At 46.3% G+C, this 22,191-nt stretch overlaps 1 protein-coding gene and 1 long non-coding RNA gene across 4 annotated transcripts in view; one reads left to right on the top strand and one right to left on the bottom strand.

Annotated features, from left to right (window-relative positions):
• LOC142558621 (uncharacterized) overlaps positions 1-22,191 on the bottom strand; it is a 92,873-nt gene that overhangs the window by 25,313 nt on the left and 45,369 nt on the right. The window lies entirely within an intron of this gene.
• On the top strand, positions 778-14,905 carry LOC142558620 (uncharacterized). 2 transcript variants are annotated; one of them, XR_012823051.1, is made up of 3 exons: positions 778-1,090; positions 3,205-3,273; positions 12,932-14,905. It is a non-coding gene; the product is annotated as an uncharacterized LOC142558620 (long non-coding RNA). The 2 variants fall into 2 exon arrangements; XR_012823050.1 differs by having other exon boundaries at positions 3,058-3,273.

Below are 22,191 nucleotides of genomic sequence, written 5' to 3'. Positions count from 1 at the left end.
GAACAGCGCGTTTAGCGCAATCTAGTTGTGTGTGTGTGTGTGTGTGCGTGGCGCGTTTGTGGTGTGAAAAGACCACGACGACGATCGTCTTCTAACTGCGCCAGAGCAAACCGATTGTTGGATTCTACATAGGTATTGAACGGGCGTTAAACCTACAGAAACACGGGATTGCGACGCGACTAGCCGCGATGTATAGCACTGTACATGTACGTACGTAAGTTTACAGCACAGACTTAATTCGGAGTGAAGGGACACGCCACGAGTGATTTGTATGTGGAGGTTAACTCATACGTGCATTAATTAGCGGCGGTATAGAAAAAAAAAGGGGGGGGGGAGCGGGAGCGGAGGGAGGCGGAATTGCTGAGACAGGTGCTCGAAAGCGTTTCCACGCATGTTTTGTCGGTGTACTCGATGAACTAAATGCCGCTTTAAAGAAATTGTGACGAAATGTTGGCATGTACGTAGTGGCACAGTTTAAAATGTGTCGGAGAGTAAATCCGAAAAGAACCGAAGCATACCATGTGTAAAAAATGTGTGAAAACTACAGCTGCAAGCTTATGTTATGCAGCATTGACCGATGTCGAGATATTGTTCTCATGAACGTAGCATCCATCGCCTTTGCACGCATGTGCTGGCTTCGGCGCACTATCATCAAGGCATTGATCAAGGTTAATAAAACTGTACCCGCAAAGAGTGCGTCGCCCTGGTTTCGGTTTCGGTTCTCAGCAGTTTGTAAATTGTGCTTTTTGTTGGCGATTCTCTAGACAAGGCATGAAAACGAAAACTGGCAATTAAAATAAGCAACACGTAGAATATTTTAAACGAAAAACTGTTTCAACATTTCTTTATGTAACTCTAATTCTAAGGCTCTAAGCGCCACCTATTTCCGGTAGTCAAAATGTGCCATGGCGGCTTCCTGTCAATTGGATGTGAGCGTAGCATGGGAGCTTCAATGGTACATCTCAGCTTTTTTGGTTATCCCCAGCTGTTCCTTATATTTCCTCGTAATAACTCTTTCTTGTACCCAATAGAATACCGAATATGAATCGTATAGAAGCTCAGAGGCTGCACCTGTCATTCACATAGACAGGTAAGGTAGCTGTTCGCGACCACTTTCAACTCATCTGGGACGTACATAATTTTTTTGTTATTTATGCATGCTTAGGCATCATTTTTCACGCCGCCTGAAGTTCTCGCTAAAAGTACGCTTTAAATGCACTGCACGCCTTAAATTTACACCCATTTGTAACGTGTTTGAGCCGTTATTTATAGCCCATATTTTGCGGACTACGATTTTAACCTCATGCGCACTACCGCCCGTTTGTTCTGTTGCGCTCGCGATATCAATGTTTTTAGATCCAGAAGGCTGCTTCCGCATGAAAAAAGAGACTCGCCGTGTTAGATTGTACACATGGAAAACGTACGCTGTGACACATTCTTTAAATTGGCCGACTTTGCAAGCGGTGGCATCATTGCCGTCGTCGAAGTGTATATACAGGCACACTATAATAGAGACATACGTATTTACAGTGCCAAATGAACAATTTGGTGTTTCGTCCCTTGGCGCTCTCCTGCTCGGCCTGACAGGCAGGTGTCACGCAGTGCGTTGCACTGAAAGCGCATGAGCATACCGCGAAATCTACGCGAGCGTTTTTATAGACAAATGCTCGAAGATTTCTATCACCAGCTGCCACTTGAAAGTGCGTTTAGCTAGCAGGCCAGCAGTGTAGTGTCTGCGCTTTCAAGCATACACTTGATCATACGAAGATAATGAGACAAAGTGTAAACACATGAATGACAGATTCACTATTTCTTGACACTCGTAAATCCTCAAACCTGCCAATTGTTCGTTAGTGCGTGAAAAAGTGGAATTTTGTGATGTTTCAAAGCAGACATTGGTTCATCCAAACGTGGCTTTGCCTAGGCCGTCGCATTGTATGAATGAATTATCAAATGCATGGGCATTGGAGCAATGAGGTGATGTAGCTGAAAAATGCACCTTTGTTCTCTTTTCACTTTGCCTCATGGTATTCTGTCTCTAGTTTAACCATTGTCAAAGCAGCAATTTCGACTGGCACAGCAACACTCATCTGAATGGCATCTGTCAATGTCGTAAGTTGTCATTGCTCCTTTCAGCACATATGTTACATGGTCTTTGACATCTTCAGTACGACCTAAATGTGTTTCACAGCTGTGATTGCCGCTGTGCATATCGAAGCAACGAAGTGATCCCAAATACTTTTGCAGAATAACTGAAATGTGGGCAAGTTCATTCGGATTCATGATTATGGCAGATTTGAACCCAACACTGTGTAACACTACTACACAGACTGGCGTTTCGGGTAGTTGAGACAAGAGTCTTATTAAAACCTCGTTGAGATTTGACAAACTGTTAGCTAGGTGGGATAAAGTAATTGTGATTCAGAATGGTAGCCTCAACATTGAGCACAAGGCAAGAGGTGAGTTTTTTATTGTGATCATTTTCTACAAGCATGCACATTAGCGTTACAGTAGTACAAGCATCTTTGTAGCACATCCTTCCCTGTATAAAAAGGGTCATGTTGCTTACTGCTTAGCTGGTGTTATGCATTGTCCACTTCTATGGTGTTGATGCCCAGGATCTGTACAAAACGGAACCTCTTCGGTACAGTCGTGTGGCTGCTTGTGTTCATCTCCCCTAGCCAGAGGCATGAAGGGGGGTTCACGGTCACTGACCAAGTCTGATGTATAACCCGACGTTTTGGAACTACACACGGGTTCCTTGTTCACTGAGTAGGACAGGAAATCGTCGTCACTTATGTAGCCAGCATGTGACGAAATGAACATGTGTAAATGGCAGGCATAGTCCCTGGTGTCCGGTTCATCGTAGCTGGCGTCAATTGAACGATTAGCAATTCTAGCAGCCGCCAGGATGACATGTTCTTTTCTTTGGCAACAACAGTGGCATTGTCCCAGTCAATCTTGTGACTATGTTCCTGCGCATGCTCGGCAAATAATAGTCGTGTGACTATTATTTCTTAGATCATGTTTTTTTTTTTCGTTTCCATGCCTGACCAGCCGAACTTTCATCGAACCCTTGATTATGCAGCCAGAGGCAGTGGCACTCGTTGTGTCCTGTTTGAGATGAATGGTCTTTTTGTCCGTGTCTATCCACTATCACCTGGGCTTATCTCCTGGCTGCTGAAGTGTGCCTGCATTTTCCAGGTCAACTACTCGGACATTAATGTCTGGATACAAATTGGGTAGATCTTGTATGCCATGCCCAACATCAGAGTAAGTTTTCTGTTTCTGCTTGCACTTTTGCTCATGCACTTTCATTTTCCTCGGGTCCGGGAGTTGTGGAAAAAAGCTGTTTGCAGTAGCTTGAAGTGTAGTCCTAAGCCTTTGGCTCGTAAGCATTTGCACTAGCGAGGAGCTATTTTTCAGAAGGCTCAGTCTATAATCGTGTGTCTTGTAGGCATCACCTGACGTCTCAAGGGAGTTCTTGGATAAGTTTATGGTGGCTTCTGTGAGATCATTGCGCTGTTGGTAGCGTGGACTGCACGCCATTTGTTGGAATTCTTATGAATTCTGCAAACAGCGAGCTGCGCCCTTTTGGAAGCTACAGTTTGTTGCGGTTCACGACCACTACACTATTGCACACCTTGTGAAAACAAAGAGGCATTGAGTCGCAACCACAGGTCCTGTCAAACTAGCCAGTACTAGCTCAGGATACCCTTACTAGTATTTTGTGACGATGAGCCACCACACCCCTCCAATAGAAAATATGTCCATAGTGAACTTCTGTAACAGCTTTTCTCGGAATCCCAATTGCAGGTGTGTCACCCTTCTCTTAGCCCTGTGGTGCTAGCATGTACGACATGACTTGAAGACATTTGCTGTTTGTATGTATTTATGATGCAGCACTTTGTCATCTTGATAGGCATTTTTTGATTTCAAAGTGGCCTTCAAGTGAGAAGTGCTGGGTGGGTAAGCTCCTCTAGCTTCTTGGGCGCGATGGTTTTATTGCCAAAATATCAACATGTCTTGGACTACATTGTCCTTGTAAAGCCAGAATTCTTTCAGAGTTTGCAACACCTTGTCCAGCTCTTTCGAGTGAAAATGCAAAGTTGGCAGCAGCATTAATCTAGCACTTGTTCTTTCTTCAATTGTTGTAAAGAAGGTGGGGAGAGGCAGCATGCATAGCCTTCAATCTTGGTAGGCCCTTGTGGTGCCTGTTATTCTCCTTCACATGAGAACTTCACAGTGTATCAGCTGCGGGAAAGTCTTTGCCTAAGATGTACATTATGCCTCATAATGCATCAATCATGTGCTCATTTTATAGATTAGGAAACAGATTGTTGCCCCATTTATAGAATTTATCTCGAGCTTGCAAGAAAGAAAGCACTTCTTTCTATATCTGGGCATAGCCAGGCATTCTGTCTCTGCAAAATATCTTGAGGCGTATCTAGTAACATGTTGCCCATCGTCTTGCTTTTGGCTGAGCACTGCAACTAGACCACAGCACAAAGCATCAGCTGTGATTAGCAGCTGGCCTCTCATTTTGAGGAGCACCAGCCAAGCACTGGATCTGAAGAAAGTATTTCTTTCCATTTTGAGAATTCTGGAACCTGTGTGGGTTCCAGACAAACCATGCTTTGAAAACAGCATGCTGGACAATGGGTGTAGTGTTTGCATGTTAGGAGCGAATAAACCTAGATAGGTGGTCATGCCCATTAGCAGCAGTATTTCTGGAGGATGGTCTTGGCATGTCTGTGACAGCTTTGAGCTTGTTTTCGTTCATGTGCCCCAAGTAGGATGTTATTGTGATGCCAAACTTACATTTCTCTTTGTGGATGGCAGCTCTTGCACAGTGGGTGCCCTCAAATGTACTGCAGAGTTCGTTGTGTTCATGTTTAGTTGAGCACCAACTGATAACCTCTACCATATGACAAGCAACACATATAAGTTCTCGATGAATATCATTCATATACCATTGTGTTTGATCTGGGGCACACCAGATACCAAATCGCATGAGCAGTTAAAGCGAAACCAACGGAACGGTGCTGTAAAGGTGGTCAAGAACTTTCTGTAACTTTGAGGGATTTGCCAAAACCCTGAATTTGGGCATCAATTTTTCATACACCAAGCTGTGACTTGTAGTATCTGAAGGGTATGGTCTACTGCAGGAATTGGCTCATAGGGCTTGCTTGTTCAGTTTTTGTGTAATCCATAAAAGTGTGGAGTGCTCCTGATGGCTTCGTCACCATAAGCATGCACCAAGGAGTTGGCTCTGTCATAGCTGTCGTAAAACCAGTCTTAAACCTGGAGAAGTTTGGCTTTCGTCTTCTATAAAAGCAGCCATACAAAACAGTGAAATATTAGTGCACAGGACACAGGCTCCAGTTTCAACATTGTCATGCAAGCTGCGCAAAGTATTTGAGGATGCGGCTTTGAATCTCCACAACCATTAACATTCTCAATCTGTCTAAGCACTCGACTTCAGCTTCACAATCACCTCTGTGACCTATTTAGCAAACTTATTTGGAAATAGCAGCATTCTGCCTGATGCACGAGATGGAACTTTGTTGTGCTAGTCGCCTTACACACTGACCACAGTAACTTGGAGATCACGACCTTCTCGAAATGTCACGAACCACATTGTTTTCAGGGTGAGACAAGCAATCGTGTCTAATTATCATCTGTGACAAAAAATAACTGATGCCTGTGGCAAGGTGCCATTCAAGTGGTTGAGTTCCTCCAGGAGGTAGGGGGTGATACGAGTGAGAACCCTCAAAAGCCAATTATGGCCTTAGCCAAGCAGCCCCAGGTGACATAGTAAAGCTTTTTGGGCACAATGTCATTAGGCACCACCCTATATAATTTATTTGCTTCCACATCTGCATGGCTCGCGAGTGTCCGGTGGTAAATTTCTGAAGCCACATCAACCTCGATGTAGTATCCCTAGTTCCAAATACTTCAATCTGCATGCCGCTATGTATGGTGGGGGTTACTGGGAAGGAGAATAACGAACAGCTACACATAGATAAAAACTCCCTAAAGGCTGTTATTGTGGAAGGACTGCCCAACATCAACACACGCTATATGATACAAGAATGTTGCTGCTATCAAAGATGAATTCAGTCAGTAATTGAGGATGAAGATAGTTTTACTCAATAGCCTTATAAAAAATGGTAAAAGAAAGCTAATAAATTTATAACATGTTTTGAATCTTGTCTGAAAAAAAAATCATTAGTATGTCTTCAAATATCTCGTGCAGCCGGTAATCCTGTTCTACTTCTTCATGACCTTCAGGTACGCTAGAGAAGTCTTTCTCATCATTGGGCTAAAAAATGTAGTTGAGCAAAAGGAGTAGACCTAGGTGGCTGACAGGATGGCTCTTCTTTAAGTGCTGTGCGTAGAAGAAAAAAACATGCAAACATCTTCAACACTGTAATGGGCACTAACTGTTAGGGATGAAACATGAAAAACCCTAAGGAAAACATTTAGGTTTGGTGGATATGTAGAAAATACACAGAGACTAAAGACAGTGAAGGACAACGAAAAATGTTTGTGTAAGCTTCTTCACCAATGCGTTTGTTGCCTGTAGACAACACCAGGCAGAACTCGGAAAGCGACCTTCACCCCAAGTCGACGTCAATTCTGCGTGCAATTTGTGCATATTGACACAAAGGTGTGGGGCTCCTGCACTGCAGAACAGTGCGCGCAAAGGTCGGCGTCACGAAAGATAATAAAGTGCGTAAGCTGCACGCTCTTGTTCTGCCCCACCATTAAAGAGAAGCATACATTTTGCAAGACTCTGTCTCCAATCTACGTTACATTTTTCGGCGGAGGTGTGGGGTACGTGCTACCACTCGCAGATCGAACGCCGTCTACAAGCCCAGTACGAAGTCCGGTCAAGCTGACTCCCGTGCAGGTACGGAAAGCTGTCGACTTCAAGGACTGCCACCTGAGCACGAGCCTCTACGCAATCAAATCAGAAGGATGAATACATTGGTTCCACCTTCTTCATCGACCGCCCCGACCGAGGTCGTCCTCAACCAGCCACGAATCCCCACGTCCTTCCATGGGGACACCTTTGAGGATGTAGAGGACTGGCTCGATCACTTTGAGCGTGTCGCAGAATTCAACGTCTGGACTACAGAGCGCAAACTACGCAACACCTACTTTGCCCTCGAGGACTATGCACGGACCTGGTTTGAGAACCGTGAGGCAGGGCCCTATCGACATGGGACGAATTCCGACGGCAGCTAATCAGCACATACGCCAGCTTCGATCGCAAGGAGCGAGCTGAATCTGCAATGCAGGCGAGAGTACAGAGGCCGAACGAAAGCGTCGCAATGTTTCTCAAAGGTATGTACCGACTTTTCCGACACGCAGATCCGTCCATGCCAGAAGAAAAGAAGCTAAGGAATTTGATACGCAATGTCGAGCAAGAGTTATTCGGTGCCCTAATACGCAACCCACCAAATATTGTTGCAGAGTTTCTCACGGAAGCCGTATCGATGGAAAAGGCACTGCAGCAGCGAACAAGGCAGAACCGCGACGTGTCGACCCTATCGCGTGATTCTCTCCCTATATTCCTGGACAATATTAATCCCTTGTGGGAGCTCCTTAGGCTTATCGTTCGAGAGGAGCTTCAAAAGCTTCAGGTGGCTCCAGCATCGGTACAGCGACCTGCTCTGTCTGAGGTCGTCCGGGAGGAAATCAGGCAGGCAGTCCAAGTCCCAGAGCGAAGCGAGACACCACAGCACAAGGTACGGCAGCCACAACCTCGCATGTCGTATACAGAAGCTGCACGAAGTTCGTTGTCCCCGATTTTTCGCGATGTGAGCGACGTCCTGGACCTTCTTGGTGTGCGCGCCATTGAACAAGACACTCGCCTCGTTGCACGCCATTCATGGCTGAAACACACCCACCCCACAAGAGCGACGTATGGCGCTCCGCAGACCGGAGGCCCTTGTGTTTTCATTGCGGTGAAGCCGATCACCTCTACAGGGCGTGTCCCTACCAATGAGCTGGGCTCCGTGAATTTTCACTGAATGCGCCGTGCCCGTGCAATGGTGAATGCGCCCTGGAGATTGACGCATACCTCGTTTGCTTTGCCCCACGATTCCGTGAACCCCGGTCACCGTCACCCGCCCGAAACAGGTCTTCCAGCCCCCTATTCAAGCTGAGAGCAACGAGATGTCGCTCACTCAGCCCAGCCTCCCGGGAAAACTGAGTCCAACGACCTGCGGAGGAAGAGGTCGCTGATGTTGCGAACGCTGAAGATCCTCCACTGCAAGGACCGCGATATGACGTAATTGAGACGCAAAGAAAGCAGTGTAGTTCCGTACCAGTTACCACAGATGACCACGAGGTCATGGCGTTAATCGAAACGGGTGCGGACACGTCTGTTATGAGCCAGAATCTCGCGCGTATACTGAACAAAGTTTTGACGCAATGGACCGAAACTCAGATTCGTACTGCAGGAGGTCATCTCATAACTCCAATGGGCCGGTGCACGGCACGAGTCAACATTCGGGGCTTCACGTACATCGGCGACTTCGTCAATCTTCCTGAATGTTCAAAGGACCTTATACTCGGCATGGATTTCCTTCAGGCGAACGGTCCATCATCGACCTGCAAGAGTCTAGAGTCAGCTTCACTACTACGCAAGCCATAGCGAACAGTAATGACAACGACCATGACATCGCGCTTCGCGTAACTGACGATCACATCACGTTGCGACCCAAGAGCAGCACGCTTACCCTTGTCCAATGCGACATGGAGGACGCCGCCGAAGGAATTGCTGAGGCAAACATGCCCCTGCTTCTTGAGCGCCACATTTGTATAGCCAGAGGGCTTCTTCAGGTGCAAAACAAATGTTCAGTCGTTTTGCTAACAAACTTTAGCAACGATTATCGGCATGTACCGCGAGGAACAACATGGCCGAACTGAGCTCATTTCTTCACGAAATCACTAACGTTACTGACATTGCCACATTGGAAACCGCATCGTCTCAGCAGTCTGGGTTCCCTAGCCTAAAAGAACGGATTCACGTTAACGCCGCTCTGCCAGACCATCAGAAAGACCGTCTACTGAGTCTCGCGAATGAATTTGTGGACTGTTTTTCAACTTCATCCAAAGTGCGGCGCAAGTGTATCACAAAACACCGCATTATTACGGACGAGTCTGCATGTCCTGTCCGTCAGCATCCTTACAGAGATGCTCCAAGACGACGTGATCCAGCCATCCACCAGCCCGTGGGCCTCCCCTGTAGTGTTAGAAAGAAAGACAACACACTATGCTTGTGTGAAGATTACAGAAAGTTGAACCGTGTCACCAAGCGTGATGTTTATTCATTGCCACGCATCGACGACGCATCGGATCGTCTACAACATGCCAAGTTTCTTTCTTTGTTGGATCTTAAATCAGGATATTGGCTAATCGAAGTTGATGAACAGGATCGTGAAAAAACAGCATTTGTGACACCTGATAGGCTGTATGAGTTCAAAATTCTCCCCTTCGGTCTCTGTTCCGCACCTGCCACCTTTCAGCGGACGATGGATACCGTGCTTGCTGAACTCAAATGGCAAACCTGCGTCGTATACTTAAACAATGTCGTTGTGTTCTCGAGCACGTTTGACGAACATCTCGCATGACTCGAGGGTGTCCTGCGATCCATACTGCCAGCCTCACCATCAAGCCTGAAAAACGCTACTTCGAGTTCCAAGAGCTCAAATTTTTTGGCCATGTCGTTGGTCCTCAAGGCGTCCGACCAGACCCCGACAAGTTAGCTGCCGTCGCTGCGTTTTCACCACTCACAGACAAGAAGGCTGTCCAACGCTTCCTTAGTTTGTGCGCATATTATGGGCGCTTCGTCAAGGGCTTCTCGAGAATTGCTGAGCCTCTAACAGGGCTTACATGCGATGATGCGCCTTTCATTTGGGCGGACGAGCAGCAGCAATCGTTCAATGAAATGCGCAAGCGTTTGCAAGAGGCCCCGATACTTGCTCATTTCAACGAAGACGCTGACACTGAAATCCATACTGATGCCAGCAATGAGAGTCTCGGTGCTTGTGCAGTGGCAAGCTGGTGCGGAACGACCTGTTGCTTATGCAAGCCGCAGTCTCACCAAGTCTGAGAAAAACTACTCAACCACTGAAAAAGAATGCTTAACGGTTGTGTGGGCAATTGGTAAATTCCGACCCTACTTGTACGGTAGACCCTTTAAGGCTGTCAGCGATCAACCACGCCCTGTGCTGGCTTGCCAACCTCAAGGATCCTTCAGGCAAACTAGCCCATTGGAGCCCTCACTTACAAGAGTATGATATTACAGTTGTCTACCGATCTGGCAGGAAGCACAGTGACGCCGACTGTTTGTCACGTGCACCACTCCCTACGACTTCATTGGACCCTGACCATGACTTGCCATTTGTCGCCGTTATCGACGCCATAAAGATGGTTGAGCACCAGCACGCTGACGCTGAGCTGCTGCCGTGGATCAAACACCTCCAAGGAGTTGAAGGTGTTTTACCCTGCTTGCTCATGTGCGGCTTATCATCATACTACTTGCACAACAACGTCCTTTACAGGAAAAACTGCGGAAGCGGCCCCAATACGTACCTCCTTGTTGTGCCGTCGGCGCTACGCCACAACATTTTGCGAGCCTGCCATCATGAGCCATGCGCGGGACACCTGGGATTCGCCAAGACTTTAGGCAAGGATACGACAGAAATATTACTGGCCTCGGCCGTATTCTTCTGTGCAACGGTACATGAAGACCTGCCATGATTGTCAGTGCCGCAAGAAAGCACCAGTTAAACCGACTGGCTTTCTCCATCCTGTGGACCTTCCTCAAGCACCGTTCCAACAAATAGGAATGGATCTACTTGGGCCATTCCCAGTGACCTCTTCGCGCAACAGATGGATAGTCGTCGCTACCGACTACTTAACCCGGTACGCCGAAACCGAAGCTATTTCGCAAGTAAATTTATATGAAGTGGCCAAGTTTTTTGTACGCCGCATCGTCCTACGACATGGTGCACCGTCTGTTCTCATCACTGACCGCGTTACAGCATTTACAGCGGAACTTATGCAGGATGTTCTCCAGCTGACGCATAGCTCTCACCGCAAGAACACTGCATATCACCCTCAAACCAATGGATTAATGGAACGTCTGAACAGAACACTGGCTGATATGCTCTCCATGTATGTCGACGTAGAGCACAAGACGTGGGACGCGATCTTACCCTATGTGACTTTCGGGTATAACGCTGCTGTACAGGAGACTACATAGCTTACGCTGTTCGAACTTGTGTAGGCGCCACGTCAGGTCAACACTTGACGCCATGCTACCTATGGCTGATAATAGCCCGACCAGCGAACACGTAGAAGAGTTCGTACAAAGAGCCGAAGAGGCACGCCAGCTTGCTCGGCATCGTATCCGGAGCCAACAGCATACCGCCACCCTTCGATACAACCAGGGTCGTTGCGACATCCATTACAATACTGGCGGCTGCGTGTGGGTCTGGACGCCCGTCCGCCACCATGGACTCTCAGAAAAGTTGATCCGCTAGTATTTTGGTCCCTACAAGGTTACACGCCGCCTCAGTGACGTGACCTACGAAGTGGTCCCCTGCAGTTCACTACGTCGTCGTCCTCCCGCTGAAGTTGTTCGTGTAGTGCGCATGAAACCCTACTATACGCATACCTGAATGCTGAGATGCACCTGAGGAGCTCCATTTCTTATGTAGCTGAAAGAGCTTTTTGAACCGAGACGGTCGCTCTTCTCATGGGAGGCAATTGACACAAAGATGTGGGGCTCCCGCACCGCAGGACGGCGCACGCAAAGGTCGGTGCCACTAAAGACGATGAAGTGCGTAAGCTGCACGCTCTTGTTCTGGCCCGCCATTAAAGAGAAGCGTATATCTTGCAAGACTCTTGTCTCCAATCTACGTTACAATGTAATCGTTGTGGGGTGTAAAATTAAGCTTTATATTGCATGTTTTACACATTACTCATCTGATGCCTTAGCAGCGAAGGTTTTTCCTCTGCCTTTCTTGTAAAAAAATTTTGGGAAGTGCCCACGTGCATCTACTTTTATTTATTTTTTTTGTGCATGGCACATGTGCTGTTGGCCTGGAACTGATTCACAATGGTATTAACAGCCATAGCGTTCAGGGCCCCGTGTCGCTGAAAATCCAGCAGTGGTGTTGGCGACCTTTTCCATATGAGAAAATTTATCCCGAACCATGCATCCTGATTCGTGCAGGCCCTCCACGTGGCATATAGGCGTTACTGAACTAATTAAAATTCTCAAAGTATAATGTGTCAAAATTTCATAAAGTATGGCTTGCACACAACTTTGAGACATGATAGCGTTGGATTGTAATTTGAATATGCGAGAAAACATCATTCTGTTGCGCGGAAACTCAAACACAAACCCCTTTTCCAGCTGCCATTTCAGGTATGTCTTAGGAGTGGCATGCCCCAGAAAGCTCGCCTTCGCGCATAGCGTTTGCCACCAGCATTTCAAGGGAAACATTACAGAAGCATAAGCTGCAGTTGCCCGGAAGCATGAGAAGCAGCCAGGGATCTTTTAATGCTATCGTGTTCCACTCTTAAAGGCGCAGCTTAAGTGTCCTCCAACCTTTTTTTTTTTCGCTGTTTGGGGACTGCCTTCTTGAAGGTGTTGCTTCGTTTCCTTTCTGCTGTAAGGTGAATGCAATATCTGCTTTGAACAACAGCAAAGCCACGTTTTGATTGCACTTGATGCTGGCCGCACTAGCGCGGCATCTCTCCTATCCAACAGTTCACTATGATGTTATCACTGAAATAGAATACACAGGACACCTTCGTGTACCACTTCATCTACCTCGAAGTAATATGCCATAGCTCTATGATCATATCCTTAACATCCACTACTTTCTTGGATTCATTTCAGATAGCTGGAATGTACAGACTAAAAAAGCTCGGAAGCGCTCGCACTCTTTGGAGAATTTTGTATGAGCATTTTCAGGCTGTTCTGGTGACAATAAAAAATACTGGCTCTCCTGTAATCGAGAATAGATGTAAGCATGAAATGGCTGCCGACAAAGCAGATTGATTGTAGATGTTACTAGCCACAATCTTAAAATGGGTGTAGCGCACATTCACAATGGCACACCCCACCCCCCCGCATCACGCAACTGTACACTGGTCCATATGGAAGCAAGTTCCCTGTCAAAGACAGAACCCCATTGCAAGTCTCGTCTCGGTCCACCATATGCGCCGTGGACCTCGCGGACTGCTGGCATTGAAAAGAGCACAAGCAACTGTGTCTCAGTGCCAAAAAATGACAAGTGTACAGTGCCTTGTATCTGCCTCTGAACGTTGCTATTAGAAGTGACAAATAAAACTTCAGCATACTAGAAGTTACAGCTTGAGTGATATTGTGAGCAAATATTTAGAACTCAAAAGCAACATTTTTTTAACACGTTTGGGAAGTAACTAGCACATGTATTGCAGTCTTGACTGTTTGCCCGGATGAGCTGGTTTGAGTGCCAGGATAAAGGCTCTGGCTTTCGGTTCATTGAAGGTGGCTGACAACAGGAGCTAAAAGCATTTCATGCTTAAAATGTCTGCAGCAGCGGCACTGTTCGGTTAGTCAAGGACCTCATTTCATGGCCCTCATTCTGACACCTTCGAACACTGTTTCTGCCTTTGTAACGCTTCCTAGAATTTGTCCTTCAAATTCTTATGTGAAAGAACCATGCATCAATTTTGGCATATTTCTCAAACTGTACGAGCAGAATTGCTGCTGATTTCATAAATACAACCTGTAAATCAATACAGCAGAATTGTTAGTTGAAATATGTAATCCAAATCAAGGAGCCATTCTCAAGACGATGTTCCCGCTGGCACTAATGCGTGTCATTCCTGGCGTTGGTGAAATCTTTATTCTACATTATAAAGCATGAAACGTTCGCACATGCTCTTATTTCCTTGTTTTTTGGGCTTTGCTGTTTCAAGGAGCTTTGCCCTTTGAGTGGCAGCAGCCTGATTGACATAACTTCTGACTCACGTATTTAACATTTTTGCACGGATTGGTCAAGGAGTAGCCAGATTTTGAGAAGTACATCTTTAGCAGAGTCTATAGGTGCTGGCTTTTGGTGTGGAGAGACAAGCAGCTTCATAGCTTCCCTCCTGTCTCTTGTCATTGTGTCAGCAAACTGAAATGAAAACTCTCGAAACAGTATATTTGTTAATGAGGAACCTTTGCAAGGCACATTGTGAAGCACATGCCGATGAATTGCTTCAACCTTTTACATTAAACAAATTATGCCATGTGCTGTCAAGAGGCAAATAAAGCTGTTTGCTTTAAAAATTAACAATAATCTCCACAGTTTGTGAAGTGATTGAGATATTGTTACCCAGTACCTTCAACAAAGATGTTATGGGAAACAGTGCAAGGAACTAGCATACTTACACTAATTGCATGTATTTGGCGGAGTTGTGTGGGAGACAAGATAGCCAACCAATTTTCCTTTAATGCATGTGAGCTTTGTCATCTTCATGGTGTAATCTTTTCAGGTAGCAGATAAAGAATGTGTGGCAACATGAAATGGCCTTTGATGACACAGGCGAGTAGTGGATGCCACACTTCAGTTCTAATTAAAGTTACATCAGCACAGAGCATGTATGCTACGACCAAGTTGGGTCCATACTTTGGATTACCGTGTACAGTTTCACTCTCTTCTGCATTGCAGAAGATGGAAGCCAGTGTTTCTTTGCTGTTGCTATTTCAATTTAGTATATTTTCATGTTTTCATGCTCTGCAATATACAGCCAGAGGTTGCACGGTCTTGAAATGAAGACTACTTTTTGTGTTTTCAAGATAAAATTTTAGCTATAATAAACGGAATTTCCAAAAAACAAATTTTATGTTTGGCCTGCCTTCTTTTGGGTGATCAGACATGGGAGCTATTGAGGCATCATGGCTCATACGTGCTGCCTTTATGCTTGAGAGGTGTGTGCACAATGCTCCTTACATGTTGAAAAAAAAAATGGAGACCATCCATAATTGGTCTTGGGTTGCTTTCTTAGCCACAAGTGCTATCTGAAAATATAGCTGCTTTTTGTTACTCTTTCTGGCGGTGCGTTTTAGATACATAAAAATTATGATGGACGTGCATGTTCAGTGTGATTGCAGGAACGAAAAACTTTACTGAAAGATCCTTTGCAAGAGATGCAAGTGCTTGCCCATTTCATGAAAAAAAAAGGCTTTGTTTTCATTGTATACAGTAATCTAATGGTCAGGCAGACTTGATCACAAAAGCAAAAAGAGAAATTCAAAGCCTGCTGACCACATCGTAACTGTCTAGTGCATAGACAACACTTGCACGTTGGCCAACAGCATGGGAAAAGAGAAAGAGATTGCCATGAAGCACATGTGGTGAAAAGTAGAATGAAGCAAAAATTGGTAGCATTCAGAAAAAGCTAGATATTCTTGATGAGAAAACTGAAACATTGGACAAATAAATAATAGCAAACTTTATCAAGTCTTACCGCCGTATTCAGCAATACATATTGAAGCTCATGCTTGACTTGATATAAATGACGCATGGTGTGAACGCGCCCAAGATGCTCATTGCATTTCTTTTGGTGTGCTCATGACAGGCGTCATTTAAATCTAGTCAAGCATGGGCTTCAAGTTAAGATGCATTTATGAATACGGGGGTTCGTGTTGCGGCATGGCGAGGCTCTCTGGAATGAAGACTTCATGAACTAGAGAATAGATGTGCCCGTGAGAACCTACTTTTACGTGTTATCGCAGACATCTGAATCACAGGAGCAGTCTGAAGCATGTGATAGGTTTGTGAAGACTTTCCGAGAAACGTGCATGGGTTTTCTCTGCAACAGTTTGCTACAATCGGGGGTATGACTCATTTTACATTTCCTGATCACCTTGCATATTTCCGCACAATGCTTTCGTCATTACTGTTCAGTGGTTCAGTGGCACTGAAAAGGCAATACAGGCATGAATGTCAAAAGAGGCACTTGTAGGCAGGGTAAATGCAAGATTACCTTGTTTACATGTCCATAGTTTGTGCTTACAAAGAAGGCAGAAGAAGGATGCCAGGAAAAAAAGCATTTCGTCTGAGGTTCCTCTCATTATGAAGCTGTTTACAATGATGAGAGCTAAAGACAAAAAGTGTGGTCCTAATAAATGGACACATTCTCCCAGTTGCAATTCATAGTTTAAGATATTGAGGGACTTCAATCGCACTTCAAAAAGAAGTCCATGATCAATAAACAGTGCAGGAAGCCAGTATAACAGTTTTCATTGACAGTGAATTGGCCCTAGGATATGATCCAGTTTGCATCTTCAATAAAATGGCTATTGATTGGCTACTATTGATCTGTACAATAAGTGCAGCACGCAGTACCATTTATGCCTTGGGCCTCACTTATGCCATGTCAAAATTGTGGAAATACAACAGATTCATAAAACCAGCTCTCTTTATCACCTTATCTTAGGGAGGTACTTGTCAATGTTACAGTGCAGAGCACGAACATTTCCTTAGGAGAAACCTTCCAGTTATTTATGAATTATATGGGAGAGGTTCATTACCTCTCGAAAACTGTTCTGCATAACACTCTTGCTTCTTCACACATCTATCATGATCCGTCAAATACGGGATAAGTTGGGTGCTGCAGATAAATGGTTCCTGCAGAGCCTAAAGCTACAGCATCAATAGGTAGCTAAATTTTCATTCTTCAAGTTTGGTCCAGTTCTCTGAAACATAGACATAGAACTGAAACTGTTCAATCTGAGTACCAATATTAAATGTGTTATTTTGGGGCTTCAATGATTTGCTGAAGTTGATGGAAAGTGAAGGACTGTATAAAAAACATGGCTGTAAGGTCAGCTATCATCTTCTGCGCATAAACTTTCAGATACTGCACTAAATATAATCTCAAACACATGAAAAGTTTTTATACATTAAAGTACAGCCACACTGGATCACGCTAGCATCATTATCATATGTCACTGGTGTGGCACTTCAACACAATGTGGGAACTACCATGGCTCGTACAATGCTCCGAAGGATACATTGCAATAGCACAACTATGCTCAATGGCATTTGAACTGTTTCTTGCAATTTACAACTTCTAGCCATGCACTTATTCATTTATGACTTGGATGGTCGTGAAGCCTAAGTGCTTTTCTACCTAGCAATACTGCAAGCTTGTCTGCTGACACTAGCTGCACAAAAGAGCAACAGTAGCTTGTGCTCCAGCAGAACTTGAGGGCGGATTACAAGTTCTTGCCACACTATAGATGAGAAATATGAACATACTCCCAAGCTTCAATATCTTAGCCGGTGTAAAGCTGCAATACAGGTACTGCACTCCCTTAATTGCACTGCTTACAGCTGTCAAACTATACCTCTGGTGCTATGCACATTTTGGGGATGGCAAGAAGTTCCACTAGACAAGGTATCAACCACACAGGCATTTAAAACATTGAGTTAAGGGTGTTTAAGACTGACTAAACACAATTTGCCACTTGGCTTGGATCTCGATTCCTTTCCCCTCTAGTGTCATTGACTGAAGAGCCACAACAGGAGTAGAGTAGCAATGCTTTGTTGTCTTGCCAGTTTACTAATAGCAAGAAACTACGCTCTAGCACTGTAGCATAATCAAAGAACAAAAGGTTAAGTGCAAGCTTGATCAACCAGCTCTCCAGTAGTCTGGGCCCCACGTCAGAGGGTATCGTCGTATGGTGTCAGGACTACAAAAGTGCATGAAGACTACTGGAGGCTGCAGTTTCAGTAGAAGGTAGGGGATAACCCCTAATTAAGGGTAAGCCTTTGCTTTTGACAATGATCGGCCAAATTTAATCACGATTTCCCACTTCTCCGCCGGTGCAGAAATGCCATCGTCCTTTTAAGATTGACCACATTACAAAAACGTACGTACGTACGTACAGTCCTATACACTGCGGCTGGTCGCGTCGCAATCCCGTGTTTCTCTAGTTTTAACGCCCGCGCAGTACGTATGTAGTACTCAAGAATCGGTTTGCTCTGGCGCAGTTTTAGAAGACGATCGTCGTCGTGCTCTTTGCGCATCACAAACGCGTCACACACACGCACGCACACACACAACTCGATTGTGCAACACGCGCTGTTCCACCTTGCATCGCTTCGTTCGTGGTCGTGCTGTTTGCGCGAACAAACGCGTCACACACGCAACTCGACTGCTCTGCGCACACCAAACGCCAAAACGCGATATTCCACCTTCGTTCGTGGTCGTGCTATTTTGAGCATACACATTCGTCACACACGCAACTTAATTGCTCTTTGCACACACCAAGCGCGTCACAAACACACCACCCACCCACACACACACACACAGCTTCGATTGCCGTAAAATCCGCTGTTCCACCTTGGTATCGCTTCGTTCGTGGTCTCGCTGCTTGCGTGCACGCGCAATGAAACTCCCACCCTGTTGCTCCGGCGAGTTGGCACAAACCCTGCGCTAGCGCATATTTCTATGGGCCCCGTGGCGCGCGCATGGGGACTAGGGCGTTTCAGGAGCTAGGCGCGTTTTTTACACAACAACTAGGGACCTAGACTCCCCTAGGGCGAAAAGTTACCTAGATATATAGTTCCCTTTGGTGCCGCGGGGGCGGCGCTGCAGTCGACCGGCTGCACAGGCGAGCGAATGTAAATGCGCGATCCGGAGAGCAGGTGGGAGGGGGACGTGTGAGGAGAAATGTACCACGTGACACAAGCAATCGACGTCCCAGCATTCTCTGCGGGAGAGCGGCAAAACACGTGTAACCGTGTTGTGGTCGTCGGACGTTCACCGGTTCGCCGCAGCGTACAACGTGCATTTGTGCAACGCCGACGCATCCCGCAACGTTTCCGCCTGCAAGATTATCCGAAATGGATTCTGAAGCTCAGCGCATCCTGCTTTCTATTATTCAGGGGAAGTCGCCGCGTGATGCGGAAATTTCTTTTGAACTAGAAAGAAAAACGGGCACTTTAGCGATCTGACTTCCCTCGGAAGCTGAACAACGCACCTCCTCGTCGGAGTATGAAGAGACAGTCTTTCCAATGTACGAGTCCACTTTTGGTCTTTCCTCCGGCAACGCAAATAGCTCTTGAGAGATCGCCGCGTACATTTCGTAGTCGTCATCGCTACTAGTGTCGTCCGTAGAACTACAACTCGAATCCGAAGTTGAGCTCCAGATGCTGTCGCTGCTGTCACCGTCGAGCGTCTCGAGCACTTCAGCAAGGCGAAGACGCTTTGCTGCCACTGTTTCCCGCGCATCCGAAGAGAAGCAAGGTGTACTAGAAATGTTGGTATCTCTCGCTGAATCGTTAAGCCCGTTCATATTAACGACGTCAAAGTCACTGGGGCCAAAACAGTGCCTACGCTTGGTTGCCGCCGCGCTCGCCGGCTGAAGCAAAATGAGGACGATATGACGTTTGGATCACGTGACTTCCTCGGTACTCCGCACGGTACTCCGCTTTTCAGGCGAGAGCAGTGCGGACTGCTCCCGGCTGCTCTCGGCGCAGCGAAACTGCTCTTGTTCTACCACTGGATGACGGCGCTCCCACTCCTGTTCGACCAATGAAACACGCCGCGCCTGGAAAGAGCACTTTCAGCGTGCTTTTGAGTGCTCCTGTTCTCCCAATGGAATTCGCCGTTAACATATTTGGTGCGCTTAATCGTTTTGAACGCCAACCGGCTTCAGTTCGCGGGCACGCGAGGTTGCGTGCGATAACGTGATTACGAAATTTTTAAGATTCAGCGCAGTCCTTTTGATAAAATTTCAGTCTCGATCATGAAAGCGCCTCAGGAGAGCAACTCTCTGCCTTTTGTGGTTACTTACTAGCCTTCTTTAGATAGACTAGCTTTGTTTGCCACATTTGTTCGTGTTCCTCGTTGGCGGTCGCCCGGTGGATTTGCGATACAGAGGCACCGATGAAAAGCGTGCGTGCTCTCCCGAAACCGTGTTTACGCGGTGCGTTCGTCGTCGAGCGACCGCATCATAGGTAATTGAGACGTATGTGCTAATTCGCGTGAGCTTTAAAGTGTGCGAAGCTTAAGATGCGGCGGTGGAGCACTCGCAAAGAAAACGTGCGGTCGCCCGCCCGTTCCCTGGCTGGTTTAGTCGTCGTTCGTGCTTAGTCGTTTGCTCGTTCGTTCACACGCTCGTTTAGTCGTTTGCTCGCTCGTTTAGCTCGCGCGCTCATATAGTCGTTCGCTTGCTCGTCTATGCCACTATTAGTTTCTAGACATTATGCCTATTTGAGACGCGCTTGCTGTAGGCTGGTGCGTTTATTTACGCAGAGACAATAAATGGTGCACACGGACTTGTGACTGCAGTAATGCATCTATGTGAAAATAAACTGTTAACTTGCAACTCGAATGCCGTTTCATATTATTCTAACCTATGAATAAAACATCATTTCACTTGCCGCAATTTCGGCCGCGTCATGGCGGGGGGATTCTTTGCGCGATCATGACTTCACTAAAAGTCATGTCTCGCAAATGTTACTTCGAAGGGAGTGCAACCGTCCTGAATGCATGCACCTCAGTGCAACTCGGTTCGCGACAAGTACGTCACTTAGTAAACGGACGAACCAACGCACGATGAAGTGTTATTCGTGATAAGTCATTAACCTGAAAAAATTACTGAAGGCCACAGTGGTCTTGTTTGAGATTGAGTCAAGCATTGTTATCGCGCTCCCGCTTCGCGCACGAATGCTAAAAACTCATTTTATTTTCTTGTGTACGCACAGTCCCGACTCGATGATCGGCCGCGGTATATCTGTCGGCGTTGAGACACGAGAAACAATAGCACCAGCGCCCACCTCTGAGGCTTTGCGCGCGCTTAGATTGGCAAGCACGCACGTTGGCGGCACTGTAGTTTGTAATACACTTTCGAACCTCCAGAGCAGTGATCTCCGTCAGCATTTGTACGCCATAGCTCATACGCGCCGCGAATTCATATTGTAAGGGCGGCGCGGATTCTTTAGGCTGAGGGCTTGCTGGAAGCCAAGAGGTTGTCATTCGATGGTAAACGTGTTATTTACAACCATTCGCAACAAGATCTTGCGACGCGCCCTTGACAAATGTTGCGTACCTAATTGCAGGGCACGCGATACATTCGCAGTCGTCAACGCACAGCGTGAACACTCCTTCACAGATTTCTTTAAGAAATAGTTATCAAAAAATGAAACAAAAGCTGCCGTTACCGAATTTGTACAAGCATCCGACTAGAAATTCTATGCTGTACACGAAGTTACGCGGAGCTGGAAAGCCAACGTGAATGCCTAAAGAGCACTGCCTTGCTATGCGTGCATTCACTCTGCGAAAGGTCGTCTGCTGCGCTCGAGCATCGTAGGGGGCGCCATGGTCGAGGAGAGAGCGTGAAAGAGAGGAGAAACGAGGAGTGAAGGCGGAGGAGGAGAGTGGCACTACTTTACGAAGTTTCAGGGGTTTTAGCACCGTGCCGTCATGGGAATGACGGTATATGTGTCTGCGAGGCTCGTGTTGGCTGGTGTTGTAAGAGGCTTCGTCTAAAACGTGGATATGGCTACACAAATAACGCGTCCTCAAAGTAATATCTTCATAAAATGTTTCCATTCACGCATATTACATCGTTACTCACTTACAATGCATGACCAAGCGAAGAAAAGCAAGAACAGACGACTGTTTCAAAGCGAGCGCGAACCTTGTCGTCTGTCCTACAACTTTAGCGGCCCGCTGACACTTTTTATGTAACATATAGTCGTACACGCAATAACAAGTTCTCGTAGTTAAACAAAACATGTTTTTGCGTAATAATAAAGCTAAAACAGCTTTTCACGTGCTGTTTTTGTAGAAAATGAGTCATTGTGATAGACGGAACGGTACTTGCCGTACTTGCCAAGCGCTTCTTCAAGGTTTGCTGTCTCTCCGAGAACGATGCCAATCCGAAGTCACAATATACCGGCATTCATACCTATGCATACCACAGCGCAGCAGCGCCAGATTTCCCTCTAGGTAATGTAGTGAGAAACTCTATGCCACCAGTCACAGCAGACGAAGGCTTGTACGTTTCTGCACTTTTGTCCTCCACTTGACCGCTGCACCGAGAGCGCTAGTGTCGCGCTACACTCACACTTCTACTGGCACAACACTTTTCTGAACTAGTGCAAAAAG

Source organism: Dermacentor variabilis, chromosome 9 (genome assembly GCF_050947875.1).
Source record: "Dermacentor variabilis isolate Ectoservices chromosome 9, ASM5094787v1, whole genome shotgun sequence".
Taxonomy (NCBI): Eukaryota; Metazoa; Arthropoda; class Arachnida; order Ixodida; family Ixodidae; genus Dermacentor; species Dermacentor variabilis.
Note: the sequence above shows the minus strand (reverse complement) of the source record. Positions and strands in the feature narration are given on the sequence as shown.